The 17,952-nt window shown below is 43.2% G+C and overlaps 13 non-coding genes across 13 annotated transcripts; all 13 read right to left on the minus strand.

Annotated features, from left to right (window-relative positions):
- Positions 1–1,415: 1,415 nt before the first annotated feature.
- Positions 1,416–1,498, minus strand: TRNAL-UAG (transfer RNA leucine (anticodon UAG)). The gene has a single exon. It is a non-coding gene; the product is annotated as a tRNA-Leu (tRNA).
- A 1,282-nt stretch (positions 1,499–2,780) lies between these two features.
- TRNAL-CAG (transfer RNA leucine (anticodon CAG)) lies at positions 2,781–2,863 on the minus strand. Its single transcript has one exon. It is a non-coding gene; the product is annotated as a tRNA-Leu (tRNA).
- Positions 2,864–3,495: 632 nt separating this feature from the next.
- TRNAL-UAG (transfer RNA leucine (anticodon UAG)) lies at positions 3,496–3,578 on the minus strand. Its single transcript has one exon. It is a non-coding gene; the product is annotated as a tRNA-Leu (tRNA).
- A 1,997-nt stretch (positions 3,579–5,575) lies between these two features.
- On the minus strand, positions 5,576–5,658 carry TRNAL-UAG (transfer RNA leucine (anticodon UAG)). Its single transcript has one exon. It is a non-coding gene; the product is annotated as a tRNA-Leu (tRNA).
- Positions 5,659–6,942: 1,284 nt separating this feature from the next.
- Positions 6,943–7,025, minus strand: TRNAL-CAG (transfer RNA leucine (anticodon CAG)). The gene has a single exon. It is a non-coding gene; the product is annotated as a tRNA-Leu (tRNA).
- Positions 7,026–8,765: 1,740 nt separating this feature from the next.
- On the minus strand, positions 8,766–8,848 carry TRNAL-AAG (transfer RNA leucine (anticodon AAG)). The gene has a single exon. It is a non-coding gene; the product is annotated as a tRNA-Leu (tRNA).
- A 188-nt stretch (positions 8,849–9,036) lies between these two features.
- On the minus strand, positions 9,037–9,119 carry TRNAL-CAG (transfer RNA leucine (anticodon CAG)). The gene has a single exon. It is a non-coding gene; the product is annotated as a tRNA-Leu (tRNA).
- Positions 9,120–9,752: 633 nt separating this feature from the next.
- TRNAL-UAG (transfer RNA leucine (anticodon UAG)) lies at positions 9,753–9,835 on the minus strand. Its single transcript has one exon. It is a non-coding gene; the product is annotated as a tRNA-Leu (tRNA).
- A 1,282-nt stretch (positions 9,836–11,117) lies between these two features.
- TRNAL-CAG (transfer RNA leucine (anticodon CAG)) lies at positions 11,118–11,200 on the minus strand. The gene has a single exon. It is a non-coding gene; the product is annotated as a tRNA-Leu (tRNA).
- Positions 11,201–12,940: 1,740 nt separating this feature from the next.
- Positions 12,941–13,023, minus strand: TRNAL-AAG (transfer RNA leucine (anticodon AAG)). The gene has a single exon. It is a non-coding gene; the product is annotated as a tRNA-Leu (tRNA).
- A 902-nt stretch (positions 13,024–13,925) lies between these two features.
- Positions 13,926–14,008, minus strand: TRNAL-UAG (transfer RNA leucine (anticodon UAG)). Its single transcript has one exon. It is a non-coding gene; the product is annotated as a tRNA-Leu (tRNA).
- Positions 14,009–15,290: 1,282 nt separating this feature from the next.
- Positions 15,291–15,373, minus strand: TRNAL-CAG (transfer RNA leucine (anticodon CAG)). The gene has a single exon. It is a non-coding gene; the product is annotated as a tRNA-Leu (tRNA).
- Positions 15,374–17,401: 2,028 nt separating this feature from the next.
- Positions 17,402–17,484, minus strand: TRNAL-UAG (transfer RNA leucine (anticodon UAG)). The gene has a single exon. It is a non-coding gene; the product is annotated as a tRNA-Leu (tRNA).
- Positions 17,485–17,952: the final 468 nt, after the last annotated feature.

Here is a 17,952-nt window from a genome sequence, read left to right on the forward strand (position 1 = left end):
AACAATCCATACAGAGCAGTACCTATGAAGAACTCTTTAGACCTTTAAAGCGTACAAAGAGAAAGTGCTATTCACCAGCCACTTGAACGGCCCAAAGCTGCTTTGAAATTGAGTCAACAGCCACATCTTGGCTGACTAAAGCAAATTCAACAAGGGATCTCAATGTCACAACATTGGGTGGAATACGCAAATCTAAGCAGCCCCTGATCACAGCCCTGAGGAAATTGCTGGAAGTGTGCTGGAGTCCAGCTGTCTACCAGGTGCTTGGCATTCTTCCAAATTTGCATGGCCTGGCTGGCCAGGGAATACAAGAGCATGACTCTTCTAGATGAGCTCTTACATGGGTCCTAAAATCATTTGGTAAGGATTGCACTTTATCAGCAAGACTTTGTACAACAGAAATATATGAGAAACCCAAGCTCTCTTTGAATTTTGAATTTGAATTTGAATTTTAAAATATTTATAGAGCGCTCTTATACCAGAATCGGTTTCATGGCGCTAGATAGCAGAAGATCAGTGGAAGTGGGGAAGAGGGCTAAGCAGCTGCAGATCTGGAAAACAAAAAAGTCTTAAGATGCTTGCGGAATTCCAGGTAGGAAGATGACGTCCTAAGAGTAAATGGAAGTGAGTTCCAGAAGGATGGAGCCAGCACTGCAAATCTGGCCCCACCGGACTTCTGTTTTCTGAAACGAGGGACTGACAAAAGGGCCAAATGAGTGGAACGGAGTTCTCTGGAAGGGAGATAGGGGGAAATGGCTTCGCACAAGAAAACGGGGGCGGTCCCTGATCTGGCCTGGTAGGTGATGCATCCAAGCTTGAAAAGGGCCCTCTCCCTCACTGGGAGCCAATGGAGGGACTGCAGCAAGGGGGTCGTGTGATTGAACCTGGAGAGTCCGTAAATCAGGCGAGCCGCCTGATTTTGAATCTGTTGGAGCCGACGGAGCAGGTAAGCCGGCGCACCGTTATAAATAACGTTCCCGTAGTCGAGGCGCGAAAGCACCATGGCCATGAGGATGAGTTTGAGTGCAGCGGTTGAGAAGAAGCGGGAGACCCTTCGGATGATCCGAAAGGAGAAAAAACAGGCAGACACAACTGCATTGGTCTGCGTGTGAAGGGTAAGCATGGGATTGATGAAAATGCCCAAGGTTTTGACCTTGGAAACAGGAAGAGGGGGAGGGCCAAGGGCAGAGGGCCAGAAGGAAGGGGACCAGGGACTGCAACCACCCCCCATCAGGACCAATTCGGTCTTGTCCGGGTTTAATTTGAGGTGGTTGCAGTTCATCCACCCTTGGATAAAAAGCATAACCTTCTGGACGTTAGAAGCCGAGGAAGGGGAAGAGGAAAGGTTGAAGACGAACAGATGCAACTTCCATCAGATGTTATCCTGATGAAGAAGATTATATCTCCAAAAGTCATGTCAGAAGTGGGATTCGAACCCACGCCTCCAGAGGAGACTGCGGCCTAAACACAGCGCCTTAGACCACTCGGCCATCCTGACAGTGAAGAGTCCTAAGAAATGTATAAAAGTCACTCAGAAATTTCTGCATCCATGCAAGCTTGAAATAATTTCAACCTTCAAACACAAGGTGCAACTTTTTGCACAGGACAATAAACATAGAAGATCACATATGAAAGCATTTCATTTCACAGATGTACTGTTTTTATGCTTTTAGAATAACTTATACCTCTCACCAGCTATTTAGGGTTCTGTATCCTACTCACAAAATTACCTTGCCTGCGAACTCTCTCTCTATACACAAACAACTACTGCTCAGGAAGTAGGAAGGCAGAAGGTGGGGCAGTTTATGCAAATTTATGCTGTCAATGTGCCTTGCAGATTCATGCAGAATTTCTAGATCCTTGCTGGAAACAAGAGAGCAGGCCTTGTTTCAGATCAACTGTCCCTAGCAAGGAACGTCTGAGCACATCCATTCTTTTGCTCTCTAGCCCCTGGCTTGGGACTCACCCTCACTGGCTGAGGAGTGAAGTTCTGCATACCAACGTTGCATAGAAGGTATGTTTGTGATTGGTTTGAGATGGGTGGGAGGTCAAAATCAGGGAAAAGAAAGTCACCTTCACTTCTAGTCTCCTCTTCTATGCCTACATGCCGTTCACTCACTCTGTCTTTGTTTCATTCTCTCCTTCCTCAACACCCCATCTCACTCACCCGCTCTATCATTCGTGCTCTTGCCCCTTGCTCTTCATTTCATAGTGGAAACATCTCTTGAATGGAGCATTAGAAAATGAGGTTACATGAAATTAAAAATCTACTTATTGGAAACCAAAAATATCACAAGACTGAATGTAAGCCATTTCTTCAATAAAAGAGATTTTTTAGGCACCCCCCAAAAAACATATAAAACACCACTAGTTCTAGAAGAATATTATACGAGCTTGAAGACAGAATTGGGCAAATTCATTTGCAGTTGAAACAAGTTTGGTACTTATTCAGATATTATATGCACTGTTAATTTTTAGCTGAGATTCTGAAGGAACGCAGAGACAAAATGGACTTAAAGTTTTGTCAGAAGTGGGATTTGAACCCACGCCTCCAGCCTTAACGCACAACCTTAGACCTCTTGGCCATGCTGACCAAATGTTGCTTGTCCATCTACATAGTGAGAAAGATAGTGTGAACAAAAAACAACACACATCTTAGGCCATGAGTGGCTATAGCAAGAAAAAAACTCACTGCACTTTTCCAAAAAGACAACCATATAAGCCCATGTGAGAGAAATGATCTGATTTTCTCCCTCAAGAAAAAAGATTAAACACAGGTTTGTCAGAAGTGGGATTTGAACCCACGCCTCCAGAAGAGACTGCGACCTGAACGCAGCGCCTTAGACCACTCGGCCATCCTGACTTGCATTTGCAGCACCTTCCACAAGCCAGACAGCCATGCAAGTGGGGTACCGAAAAGGCATGCCCTCAATTTATTTATCCCATTATAAGCATTTCCAACAGATCTTTGAACAATCCATACAGAGCAGTACCTATGAAGAACTCTTTAGACCTTTAATGCGTACAAAGAGAAAGTGCTATTCACCAGCCACTTGAACGGCCCAAAGCTGCTTTGAAATTGAGTCAACAGCCACATCTTGGCTGACTAAAGCAAATTCAACAAGGGATCTCAATGTCACAACATAGGGTGGAATACGCAAATCTAAGCAGCCCCTGATCACAGCCCTGAGGAAATTGCTGTAAGTGTGCTGGAGTCCAGCTGTCTACCAGGTGCTTGGCATTCTTCCAAATTTGCATGGCCTGGCTGGCCAGGGAATACAAGAGCATGACTCTTCTAGATGAGCTCTTACATGGGTCCTAAAATCATTTGGTAAGGATTGCACTTTATCAGCAAGACTTTGTACAACAGAAATATATGAGAAACCCAAGCTCTCTTGACTCTACGAGGACGGAATAACGTCCCAGGTGAAGACGAACAGATGCAACTTCCATCAGATGTTATCCTGATGAAGAAGATTATATCTCCAAAAGTCATGCCAGAAGTGGGCTTCGAACCCACGCCTCCAGAGGAGACTGCGGCCTAAACACAGCGCCTTAGACCACTCGGCCATCCTGACAGTGAAGAGTCCAAAGAAATGTATAAAAGTCACTCAGAAATTTATGCATCCATGCAAGCTTGAAATAATTTCAACCTTCAAACACAAGGTGCAACTTTTTGCACAGGACAATAAACATAGAAGATCACATATGAAAGCATTTCATTTCACAGGTGTACTGTTTTTATGCTTTTAGAATAACTTATACCTCTCACCAGCTATTTAGGGTTCTGTATCCTACTCACAAAATTACCTTGCCTGCGAACTCTCTCTCTATACACAAACAACTACTGCTCAGGAAGTAGGAAGGCAGAAGGTGGGGCAGTTTATGCAAATTTATGCTGTCAATGTGCCTTGCAGATTCATGCAGAATTTCTAGATCCTTGCTGGAAACAAGAGAGCAGGCCTTGTTTCAGATCAACTGTCCCTAGCAAGGAACGTCTGAGCACATCCATTCTTTTGCTCTCTAGCCCCTGGCTTGGGACTCACCCTCACTGGCTGAGGAGTGAAGTTCTGCATACCAACGTTGCATAGAAGGTATGTTTGTGATTGGTTTGAGATGGGTGGGAGGTCAAAATCAGGGAAAAGAAAGTCACCTTCACTTCTAGTCTCCTCTTCTATGCCTACATGCCGTTCACTCACTCTGTCTTTGTTTCATTCTCTCCTTCCTCAACACCCCATCTCACTCACCCGCTCTATCATTCGTGCTCTTGCCCCTTGCTCTTCATTTCATAGTGGAAACATCTCTTGAATGGAGCATTAGAAAATGAGGTTACATGAAATTAAAAATCTACTTATTGGAAACCAAAAATAGCACAAGACTGAATGTAAGCCATTTCTTCAATAAAAGGGATTTTTTAGGCACCCCCCAAAAAACATATAAAACACCACTAGTTCTAGAAGAATATTATACGAGCTTGAAGACAGAATTGGGCAAATTCATTTGCAGTTGAAACAAGTTTGGTACTTATTCAGATATTATATGCACTGTTAATTTTTAGCTGAGATTCTGAAGGAACGCAGAGACAAAATGGACTTAAAGTTTTGTCAGAAGTGGGATTTGAACCCACGCCTCCAGCCTTAACGCAGCACCTTAGACCACTCGGCCATGCTGACCAAATGTTGCTTGTCCATCTACATAGTGAGAAAGATAGTGTGAACAAAAAACAACACACATCTTAGGCCATGAGTGGCTATAGCAAGAAAAAAACTCACTGCACTTTTCCAAAAAGACAACCATATAAGCCCATGTGAGAGAAATGATCTGATTTTCTCCCTCAAGAAAAAAGATTAAACACAGGTTTGTCAGAATTGGGATTTGAACCCACGCCTCCAGAAGAGACTGCGACCTGAACGCAGCGCCTTAGACCACTCGGCCATCCTGACTTGCATTTGCAGCACCTTCCACAAGCCAGACAGCCATGCAAGTGGGGTACCGAAAAGGCATGCCCTCAATTTATTTATCCCATTATAAGCATTTCCAACAGATCTTTGAACAATCCATACAGAGCAGTACCTATGAAGAACTCTTTAGACCTTTAATGCGTACAAAGAGAAAGTGCTATTCACCAGCCACTTGAACGGCCCAAAGCTGCTTTGAAATTGAGTCAACAGCCACATCTTGGCTGACTAAAGCAAATTCAACAAGGGATCTCAATGTCACAACATAGGGTGGAATACGCAAATCTAAGCAGCCCCTGATCACAGCCCTGAGGAAATTGCTGTAAGTGTGCTGGAGTCCAGCTGTCTACCAGGTGCTTGGCATTCTTCCAAATTTGCATGGCCTGGCTGGCCAGGGAATACAAGAGCATGACTCTTCTAGATGAGCTCTTACATGGGTCCTAAAATCATTTGGTAAGGATTGCACTTTATCAGCAAGACTTTGTACAACAGAAATATATGAGAAACCCAAGCTCTCTTGACTCTACGAGGACGGAATAACGTCCCAGGTGAAGACGAACAGATGCAACTTCCATCAGATGTTATCCTGATGAAGAAGATTATATCTCCAAAAGTCATGCCAGAAGTGGGCTTCGAACCCACGCCTCCAGAGGAGACTGCGGCCTAAACACAGCACCTTAGACCACTCGGCCATCCTGACAGTGAAGAGTCCAAAGAAATGTATAAAAGTCACTCAGAAATTTCTGCATCCATGCAAGCTTGAAATAATTTCAACCTTCAAACACAAGGTGCAACTTTTTGCACAGGACAATAAACATAGAAGATCACATATGAAAGCATTTCATTTCACAGGTGTACTGTTTTTATGCTTTTAGAATAACTTATACCTCTCACCAGCTATTTAGGGTTCTGTATCCTACTCACAAAATTACCTTGCCTGCGAACTCTCTCTCTATACACAAACAACTACTGCTCAGGAAGTAGGAAGGCAGAAGGTGGGGCAGTTTATGCAAATTTATGCTGTCAATGTGCCTTGCAGATTCATGCAGAATTTCTAGATCCTTGCTGGAAACAAGAGAGCAGGCCTTGTTTCAGGTCAACTGTCCCTAGCAAGGAACGTCTGAGCACATCCATTCTTTTGCTCTCTAGCCCCTGGCTTGGGACTCACCCTCACTGGCTGAGGAGTGAAGTTCTGCATACCAACGTTGCATAGAAGGTATGTTTGTGATTGGTTTGAGATGGGTGGGAGGTGAAAATCAGGGAAAAGCAAGTCACCTTCACTTCTAGTCTCCTCTTCTATGCCTACATGCCGTTCACTCACTCTGTCTTTGTTTCATTCTCTCCTTCCTCAACACCCCATCTCACTCACTCGCTCTATCATTCGTGCTCTTGCCCCTTGCTCTTCATTTCATAGTGGAAACATCTCTTGAATGGAGCATTAGAAAATGAGGTTACATAAAATTAAAAATCTACTTATTGGAAACCAAATATATCACAAGACTGAATGTAAGCCATTTCTTCAATAAAAGGGATTTTTTAGGCACCCCCCAAAAAACATATAAAACACCACTAGTGCTAGAAGAATATTATACGAGCTTGAAGACAGAATTGGGCAAATTCATTTGCAGTTGAAACAAGTTTGGTACTTATTCAGATATTATATGCACTGTCAATTTTTAGCTGAGATTCTGAAGGAACGCAGAGACAAAATGGACTTAAAGTTTTGTCAGAAGTGGGATTCGAACCTACGCCTCCAGCCTTAACGCAGCACCTTAGACCACTCGGCCATGCTGACCAAATGTTGCTTGTCCATCTACATAGTGAGAAAGATAGTGTGAACAAAAAACAACACACATCTTAGGCCATGAGTGGCTATAGCAAGAAAAAACTCACTGCACTTTTCCAAAAAGACAACCATATAAGCCCATGTGAGGAAAATGATCTGATTTTCTCCCTCAAGAAAAAAGAAGGTTAAATACAGGTTTGTCAGAAGTGGGATTTGAACCCACGCCTCCAGAAGAGACTGCGACCTGAACACAGCGCCTTAGACCACTCGGCCATCCTGATTTGCATTTGCAGCACCTTCCACAAGCCAGACAGCCATGCAAGTTTGGTACCGAAAAGGCATGCCCTCAATTTATTTATCCTATTATAAGCATTTCCAACAGATCTTTGAACAATCCATACAGAGCAGTACCTATGAAGAACTCTTTAGACCTTTAAAGCGTACAAAGAGAAAGTGCTATTCACCAGCCACTTGAACGGCCCAAAGCTGCTTTGAAATTGAGTCAACAGCCACATCTTGGCTGACTAAAGCAAATTCAACAAGGGATCTCAATGTCACAACATAGGGTGGAATACGCAAATCTAAGCAGCCCCTGATCACAGCCCTGAGGACATTGCTGTAAGTGTGCTGGAGTACAGCTGTCTACCAGGTGCTTGGCATTCTTCCAAATTTGCATGGCCTGGCTGGCCAGGGAATACAAGAGCATGACTCTTCTAGATGATCTCTTACATGGGTCCTAAAATCATTTGGTAAGGATTGCACTTTATCAGCAAGACTTTGTACAACAGAAATATATGAGAAACCCAAGCTCTCTTGACTCTACGAGGACGGAATACCGTCCCAGGTGAAGACGAACAGATGCAACTTCCATCAGATGTTATCCTGATGAAGAAGATTATATCTCCAAAAGTCATGTCAGAGTGGGATTCGAACCCACGTCTCCAGAGGAGATTGCAGACTAGACACAGCACCTTAGACCACTCGGCCATCCTGACAGTGAAGAGTCCTAAGAAATGTATAAAAGTCACTCAGAAATGTCTGCGTCCATGCAAGCTTGAAATAATTTCAAACTTCAAACACAAGGTGCAACTTTTTGCACAGGACAATAAACACAGAAGATCACATATGAAAGCATTTCATTTCACAGGTGTACTGTTTTTATGCTTTTAGAATAACTTATACCTCTCACCAGCTATTTAGGGTTCTGTATCCTACTCACAAAATTACCTTGCCTGCGACCTCTCTCTCTATACACAAACTACTACTGCGCAGGAAGTAGGAAGGCAGAAGGTGGGGCAGTTTATGCAAATTTATGCTGTCAATGTGCCTTGCAGATTCATGCAGAATTTCTAGATCCTTGCTGAAAACAAGAGAGCAGGCCTTGTTTCAGATCAATTGTCCCTAGCAAGGATCGTCTGAGCACATCCATTCTTTTGCTTTCTAGCCCCTGGCTTGGGACTCACCCTCACTGGCTGAGGAGTGAAGTTCTGCGTACCAATGTTGCATGGAAGGTATGTTTGTGATTGGTTTGAGATGGGTGGGAGGTCAAGAGCAGGGAAAAGCAAGTCACCTTCACTTCTAGTCTCCTCTTCTATGCCTACCTGCCGTTCACTCACTCTGTCTTTGTTTCATTCTCTCCTTCCTCAACACCCCATCTCACTCACTCGCTCTATCATTTGTGCTCTTTCCCCTCGCTCTTCATTTCATAGTGGAAACATCTCTTGAATGAAGCATTAGAAAATGAGGTTACATAAAATTAAAAATCTACTTATTGGAAACCAAAAATATCGCAAGACTGAATGTAAGCCATTTCTTCAATAAAAGGGATTTTTTAGGCACCCCCCAAAAAACACATAAAACACCACTAGTGCTAGAAGAATATTATACGAGCTTGAAGACAGAATTGGGCAAATTCATTTGCAGTTGAAACTGAAGTTTGGTACTTATTCAGATATTATATGCACTGCCAATTTTTTGCTGAGATTCTGAAGGAACGCAGAGACAAAATGGACTTAAAGTTTTGTCAGAAGTGGGATTCGAACCCACACCTCTAGGAGAGACTGCGGCCTTAACGCAGCGCCTTAGACCACTCGGCCATCCTGACCACATGTTGCTTGTTCATCTACATAGTGAGAAAGATAGTGCGAACAAAAAAAACACACATCTTAGGCCATGAGTGGCTATAGCAAGAAAAAAAACTCACTGCACTTTTCCAAAAAGACAACCATATAAGCCCATGTGAGGGAAATGATCTGATTTTCTCCCTCAAGAAAAAAAACTTAAACACAGGTTTGTCAGAAGTGGGATTTGAACCCACGCCTCCAGAAGAGTCTGCGACCTGAACGCAGCGCCTTAGACCACTCGGCCATCCTGACTTTCTTTTGCAGCACCTTCCACAAGCCAGACAGCCATGCAAGTGGGGTACCGAAAAAGGCATGCCCTCAATTTATTTATCCCATTATAAGCATTTCCAACAGATCTTTGAACAATCCATACAGAGCAGTACCTATGAAGAACTCTTTAGACCTTTAATGTGTACAAAGAGAAAGTGCTATTCACCAGCCACTTGAACGGCCCAAAGCTGCTTTGAAATTGAGTCAACAGCCACATCTTGGCTGACTAAAGCAAATTCAACAAGGGATCTCAATGTCACAACATAGGGTGGAATACACAAATCTAAGCAGCCCCTGATCACAGCCCTGAGGAAATTGCTGTAAGTGTGCTGGAGTCCAGCTGTCTACCAGGTGCTTGGCATTCTTCCAAATTTGCATGGCCTGGCTGGCCAGGGAATACAAGAGCATGACTCTTCTAGATGAGCTCGTACATGGGTCCTAAAATCATTTGGTAAGGATTGCACTTTATCAGAAAGACTTTGTACAACAGAAATATATGAGAAACCCAAGCTCTCTTGACTCTACGAGGACGGAATAACGTCCCAGGTGAAGACGAACAGATGCAACTTCCATCAGATGTTATCCTGATGAAGAAGATTATATCTCCAAAAGTCATGTCAGAAGTGGGATTCGAACCCACGCCTCCAGAGGAGACTGCGGCCTAAACACAGCGCCTTAGACCACACGGCCATCCTGACAGTGAAGAGTCCTAAGAAATGTATAAAAGTCACTCAGAAATTTCTGCATCCATGCAAGCTTGAAATAATTTCAACCTTCAAACACAAGGTGCAACTTTTTGCACAGGACAATAAACATAGAAGATCACATATGAAAGCATTTCATTTCACAGATGTACTGTTTTTATGCTTTTAGAATAACTTATACCTCTCACCAGCTATTTAGGGTTCTGTATCCTACTCACAAAATTACCTTGCCTGCGACCTCTCTCTCTATACACAAACAACTACTGCTCAGGACGTAGGAAGGCAGAAGGTGGGGCAGTTTATGCAAATTTATGCTGTCAATGTGCCTTGCAGATTCATGCAGAATTTCTAGATCCTTGCTGGAAACAAGAGAGCAGGCCTTGTTTCAGATCAACTGTCCCTAGCAAGGAACGTCTGAGCACATCCATTCTTTTGCTCTCTAGCCCCTGGCTTGGGACTCACCCTCACTGGCTGAGGAGTGAAGTTCTGCATACCAACGTTGCATAGAAGGTATGTTTGTGATTGGTTTGAGATGGGTGGGAGGTCAAAATCAGGGAAAAGCAAGTCACCCTCACTTCTAGTCTCCTCTTTTATGCCTACATGCCGTTCACTCACTCTGTCTTTGTTTCATTCTCTCCTTCCTCAACACCCCATCTCACTCACCCGCTCTATCATTCGTGCTCTTGCCCCTTGCTCTTCATTTCATAGTGGAAACATCTCTTGAATGGAGCATTAGAAAATGAGGTTACATAAAATTAAAAATCTACTTATTGGAAACCAAAAATATCACAAGACTGAATGTAAGCCATTTCTTCAATAAAAGGGATTTTTTAGGCACCCCCCAAAAAACATATAAAACACCACTAGTTCTAGAAGAATATTATACGAGCTTGAAGACAGAATTGGGCAAATTCATTTGCAGTTGAAACAAGTTTGGTACTTATTCAGATATTATATGCACTGTCAATTTTTAGCTGAGATTCTGAAGGAACGCAGAGACAAAATGGACTTAAAGTTTTGTCAGAAGTGGGATTTGAACCCACGCCTCCAGCCTTAACGCAGCACCTTAGACCACTCTGCCATGCTGACCAAATGTTGCTTGTCATTCTACATAGTGAGAAAGATAGTGTGAACAAAAAACAACACACATCTTAGGCCATGAGTGGCTATAGCAAGAAAAAAACTCACTGCACTTTTCCAAAAAGACAACCATATAAGCCCATGTGAGGGAAATGATCTGATTTTCTCCCTCAAGAAAAAAGATTAAACACAGGTTTGTCAGAAGTGGGATTTGAACCCAAGCCTCCAGAGGAGACTGCGACCTGAACGCAGCGCCTTAGACCACTCGGCCATCCTGACTTGCATTTGCCGCACCTTCCACAAGCCAGACAGCCATGCAAGTTTGGTACCGAAAAGGCATGCCCTCAATTTATTTATCCCATTATAAGCATTTCCAAAGGATCTTTGAACAATCCATACAGAGCAGTACCTATGAAGAACTCTTTAGACCTTTAATGCGTACAAAGAGAAAGTGCTATTCACCAGCCACTTGAACGGCCCAAAGCTGCTTTGAAATTGAGTCAACAGCCACATCTTGGCTGACTAAAGCAAATTCAACAAGGGATCTCAATGTCACAACATAGGGTGGAATATGCAAATCTAAGCAGCCCCTGATCACAGCCCTGAGGAAATTGCTGTAAGTGTGCTGGAGTCCAGCTGTCTACCAGGTGCTTGGCATTCTTCCAAATTTGCATGGCCTGGCTGGCCAGGGAATACAAGAGCATGACTCTTCTAGATGATCTCTTACATGGGTCCTAAAATCATTTGGTAAGGATTGCACTTTATCAGCAAGACTTTGTACAACAGAAATATATGAGAAACCCAAGCTCTCTTGACTCTACGAGGACGGAATACCGTCCCAGGTGAAGACGAACAGATGCAACTTCCATCAGATGTTATCCTGATGAAGAAGATTATATCTCCAAAAGTCATGTCAGAGTGGGATTCGAACCCACGTCTCCAGAGGAGATTGCAGACTAGACACAGCACCTTAGACCACTCGGCCATCCTGACAGTGAAGAGTCCTAAGAAATGTATAAAAGTCACTCATAAATGTCTGCGTCCATGCAAGCTTGAAATAATTTCAAACTTCAAACACAAGGTGCAACTTTTTGCACAGGACAATAAACACAGAAGATCACATATGAAAGCATTTCATTTCACAGGTGTACTGTTTTTATGCTTTTAGAATAACTTATACCTCTCACCAGCTATTTAGGGTTCTGTATCCTACTCACAAAATTACCTTGCCTGCGACCTCTCTCTCTATACACAAACTACTACTGCGCAGGAAGTAGGAAGGCAGAAGGTGGGGCAGTTTATGCAAATTTATGCTGTCAATGTGCCTTGCAGATTCATGCAGAATTTCTAGATCCTTGCTGAAAACAAGAGAGCAGGCCTTGTTTCAGATCAATTGTCCCTAGCAAGGATCGTCTGAGCACATCCATTCTTTTGCTTTCTAGCCCCTGGCTTGGGACTCATCCTCACTGGCTGAGGAGTGAAGTTCTGCGTACCAATGTTGCATGGAAGGTATGTTTGTGATTGGTTTGAGATGGGTGGGAGGTCAAGAGCAGGGAAAAGCAAGTCACCTTCACTTCTAGTCTCCTCTTCTATGCCTACCCGCCGTTCACTCACTCTGTCTTTGTTTCATTCTCTCCTTCCTCAACACCCCATCTCACTCACTCGCTCTATCATTTGTGCTCTTTCCCCTCGCTCTTCATTTCATAGTGGAAACATCTCTTGAATGAAGCATTAGAAAATGAGGTTACATAAAATTAAAAATCTACTTATTGGAAACCAAAAATATCGCAAGACTGAATGTAAGCCATTTCTTCAATAAAAGGGATTTTTTAGGCACCCCCCAAAAAACACATAAAACACCACTAGTGCTAGAAGAATATTATACGAGCTTGAAGACAGAATTGGGCAAATTCATTTGCAGTTGAAACTGAAGTTTGGTACTTATTCAGATATTATATGCACTGCCAATTTTTAGCTGAGATTCTGAAGGAACGCAGAGACAAAATGGACTTAAAGTTTTGTCAGAAGTGGGATTCGAACCCACACCTCTAGGAGAGACTGCGGCCTTAACGCAGCGCCTTAGACCACTCGGCCATCCTGACCACATGTTGCTTGTTCATCTACATAGTGAGAAAGATAGTGCGAACAAAAAAAACACACATCTTAGGCCATGAGTGGCTATAGCAAGAAAAAAAACTCCCTGCACTTTTCCAAAAAGACAACCATATAAGCCCATGTGAGGGAAATGATCTGATTTTCTCCCTCAAGAAAAAAGATTAAACACAGGTTTGTCAGAAGTGGGATTTGAACCCACGCCTCCAGAAGAGTCTCGACCTGAACGCAGCGCCTTAGACCACTCGGCCATCCTAACTTTCTTTTGCAGCACCTTCCACAAGCCAGACAGCCATGCAAGTGGGGTACCGAAAAAGGCATGCCCTCAATTTATTTATCCCATTATAAGCATTTCCAACAGATCTTTGAACAATCCATACAGAGCAGTACCTATGAAGAACTCTTTAGACCTTTAATGTGTACAAAGAGAAAGTGCTATTCACCAGCCACTTGAACGGCCCAAAGCTGCTTTGAAATTGAGTCAACAGCCACATCTTGGCTGACTAAAGCAAATTCAAGAAGGGATCTCAATGTCACAACATAGGGTGGAATACGCAAATCTAAGCAGCCCCTGATCACAGCCCTGAGGAAATTGCTGGAAGTGTGCTGGAGTCCAGCTGTCTACCAGGTGCTTGGCATTCTTCCAAATTTGCATGGCCTGGCTGGCCAGGGAATACAAGAGCATGACTCTTCTAGATGAGCTCGTACATGGGTCCTAAAATCATTTGGTAAGGATTGCACTTTATCAGAAAGACTTTGTACAACAGAAATATATGAGAAACCCAAGCTCTCTTGACTCTACGAGGACGGAATAACGTCCCAGGTGAAGACGAACAGATGCAACTTCCATCAGATGTTATCCTGATGAAGAAGATTATATCTCCAAAAGTCATGTCAGAAGTGGGATTCGAACCCACGCCTCCAGAGGAGACTGCGGCCTAAACACAGCACCTTAGACCACTCGGCCATCCTGACAGTGAAGAGTCCTAAGAAATGTATAAAAGTCACTCAGAAATTTCTGCATCCATGCAAGCTTGAAATAATTTCAACCTTCAAACACAAGGTGCAACTTTTTGCACAGGACAATAAACATAGAAGATCACATATGAAAGCATTTCATTTCACAGATGTACTGTTTTTATGCTTTTAGAATAACTTATACCTCTCACCAGCTATTTAGGGTTCTGTATCCTACTCACAAAATTACCTTGCCTGCGAACTCTCTCTCTATACACAAACAACTACTGCTCAGGAAGTAGGAAGGCAGAAGGTGGGGCAGTTTATGCAAATTTATGCTGTCAATGTGCCTTGCAGATTCATGCAGAATTTCTAGATCCTTGCTGGAAACAAGAGAGCAGGCCTTGTTTCAGATCAACTGTCCCTAGCAAGGAACGTCTGAACACATCCATTCTTTTGCTCTCTAGCCCCTGGCTTGGGACTCACCCTCACTGGCTGAGGAGTGAAGTTCTGCATACCAACGTTGCATAGAAGGTATGTTTGTGATTGGTTTGAGATGGGTGGGAGGTCAAAATCAGGGAAAAGCAAGTCACCTTCACTTCTAGTCTCCTCTTTTATGCCTACATGCCGTTCACTCACTCTGTCTTTGTTTCATTCTCTCCTTCCTCAACACCCCATCTCACTCACCCGCTCTATCATTCGTGCTCTTGCCCCTTGCTCTTCATTTCATAGTGGAAACATCTCTTGAATGGAGCATTAGAAAATGAGGTTACATAAAATTAAAAATCTACTTATTGGAAACCAAAAATATCACAAGACTGAATGTAAGCCATTTCTTCAATAAAAGGGATTTTTTAGGCACCCCCCAAAAAACATATAAAACACCACTAGTTCTAGAAGAATATTATACGAGCTTGAAGACAGAATTGGGCAAATTCATTTGCAGTTGAAACAAGTTTGGTACTTATTCAGATATTATATGCACTGTCAATTTTTAGCTGAGATTCTGAAGGAACGCAGAGACAAAATGGACTTAAAGTTTTGTCAGAAGTGGGATTTGAACCCACGCCTCCAGCCTTAACGCAGCACCTTAGACCACTCTGCCATGCTGACCAAATGTTGCTTGTCATTCTACATAGTGAGAAAGATAGTGTGAACAAAAAACAACACACATCTTAGGCCATGAGTGGCTATAGCAAGAAAAAAACTCACTGCACTTTTCCAAAAAGACAACCATATAAGCCCATGTGAGGGAAATGATCTGATTTTCTCCCTCAAGAAAAAAGATTAAACACAGGTTTGTCAGAAGTGGGATTTGAACCCACGCCTCCAGAGGAGACTGCGACCTGAACGCAGCGCCTTAGACCACTCGGCCATCCTGACTTGCATTTGCAGCACCTTCCACAAGCCAGACAGCCATGCAAGTTTGGTACCGAAAAGGCATGCCCTCAATTTATTTATCCCATTATAAGCATTTCCAACAGATCTTTGAACAATCCATACAGAGCAGTACCTATGAAGAACTCTTTAGACCTTTAATGCGTACAAAGAGAAAGTGCTATTCACCAGCCACTTGAACGGCCCAAAGCTGCTTTGAAATTGAGTCAACAGCCACATCTTGGCTGACTAAAGCAAATTCAACAAGGGATCTCAATGTCACAACATAGGGTGGAATACGCAAATCTAAGCAGCCCCTGATCACAGCCCTGAGGAAATTGCTGTAAGTGTGCTGGAGTCCAGCTGTCTACCAGGTGCTTGGCATTCTTCCAAATTTGCATGGCCTGGCTGGCCGGGGAATACAAGAGCATGACTCTTCTAGATGAGCTCTTACATGGGTCCTAAGCTCATTTGGTAAGGATTGCACTTTATCAGCAAGACTTTGTACAACAGAAATATATGAGAAACCCAAGCTCTCTTGACTCTACGAGGACGGAATAACGTCCCAGGTGAAGACGAACAGATGCAACTTCCATCAGATGTTATCCTGATGAAGAAGATTATATCTCCAAAAGTCATGTCAGAAGTGGGATTCGAACCCACGCCTCCAGAGGAGATTGCAGACTAGACACTGCACCTTAGACCACTCGGCCATCCTGACAGTGAAGAGTCCTAAGAAATGTATAAAAGTCACTCAGAAATTTCTGCGTCCATGCAAGCTTGAAATAATTTCAAACTTCAAACACAAGGTGCAACTTTTTGCACAGGACAATAAACACAGAAGATCACATATGAAAGCATTTCATTTCACAGGTGTACTGTTTTTATGCTTTTAGAATAACTTATACCTCTCACCAGCTATTTAGGGTTCTGTATCCTACTCACAAAATTACCTTGCCTGCGACCTCTCTCTCTATACACAAACAACTACTGCGCAGGAAGTAGGAAGGCAGAAGGTGGGGCAGTTTATGCAAATTTATGCTGTCAATGTGCCTTGCAGATTCATGCTGAATTTCTAGATCCTTGCTGGAAACAAGAGAGCAGGCCTTGTTTCAGATCAACTGTCCCTAGCAAGGAACGTCTGAGCACATCCATTCTTTTGCTTTCTAGCCCCTGGCTTGGGACTCACCCTCACTGGCTGAGGAGTGAAGTTCTGCGTACCAACGTTGCATAGAAGGCATGTTTGTGATTGGTTTGAGATGGGTGGGAGGTCATGAGCAGGGAAAAGCAAGTCACCTTCACTTCTAGTCTCCTCTTCTAGTCTCCTCTTCTATGCCTACCTGCCGTTCACTCACTCTGTCTTTGTTTCATTCTCTCCTTCCTCAACACCCCATCTCACTCACTCGCTCTATCATTTGTGCTCTTTCCCCTCGCTCTTCATTTCATAGTGGAAACATCTCTTGAATGGAGCATTAGAAAATGAGGTTACATAAAATTTAAAATCTACTTATTGGAAACCAAAAATATCACAAGACTGAATGTAAGCCATTTCTTCAATAAAAGGGATTTTTTAGGCACCCCCCAAAAAACATATAAAACACCACTAGTTCTAGAAGAATATTATACGAGCTTGAAGACAGAATTGGGCAAATTCATTTGCAGTTGAAACTGAAGTTTGGTACTTATTCAGATATTATATGCACTGTCAATTTTTAGCTGAGATTCTGAAGGAACGCAGAGACAAAATGGACTTAAAGTTTTGTCAGAAGTGGGATTCAAACCCACGCCTCTAGGAGAGACTGCGGCCTTAATGCAGCGCCATAGACCACTCGGCCATCCTGACCACATGTTGCTTGTTCATCTACATAGTGAGAAAGATAGTGCGAACAAAAAAAACACACATCTTAGGCCATGAGTGGCTATAGCAAGAAAAAAAACTCACTGCACTTTTCCAAAAAGACAACCATATAAGCCCATGTGAGGGAAATGATATGATTTTCTCCCTCAAGAAAAAAAGAAGGTTAAACATAGGTTTGTCAGAAGTGGGATTTGAAACCACGCCTCCAGAAGAGGCTGCGACCTAAACGCAGCGCCTTAGACCACTCGGCCATCCTGACTTGCATTTGCAGCACCTTCCACATGCCAGACAGCCATGCAAGTTTGGCACCGAAAAGGCATGCCCTCAATTTATTTATCCCATTATAAGCATTTCCAACAGATCTTTGAACAATCCATACAGAGCGGTACCTATGAAGAACTCTTTAGACCTTTAAAGCGTACAAAGAGAAAGTGCTATTCACCAGCCACTTGAACGGCCCAAAGCTGCTTTGAAATTGAGTCAACAGCCACATCTTGGCTGACTAAAGCAAATTCAACAAGGGATCTCAATGTCACAACATAGGGTGGAATACGCAAATCTAAGCAGCCCCTGATCACAGCCCTGAGGAAATTGCTGTAAGTGTGCTGGAGTCCAGCTGTCTACCAGGTGCTTGGCATTCTTCCAAATTTGCATGGCCTGGCTGGCCAGGGAATACAAGAGCATGACTCTTCTAGATGAGCTCTTACATGGGTCCTAAGCTCATTTG

Source organism: Lissotriton helveticus, chromosome 8 (genome assembly GCF_964261635.1).
Source record: "Lissotriton helveticus chromosome 8, aLisHel1.1, whole genome shotgun sequence".
NCBI lineage: Eukaryota > Metazoa > Chordata > Amphibia > Caudata > Salamandridae > Lissotriton > Lissotriton helveticus.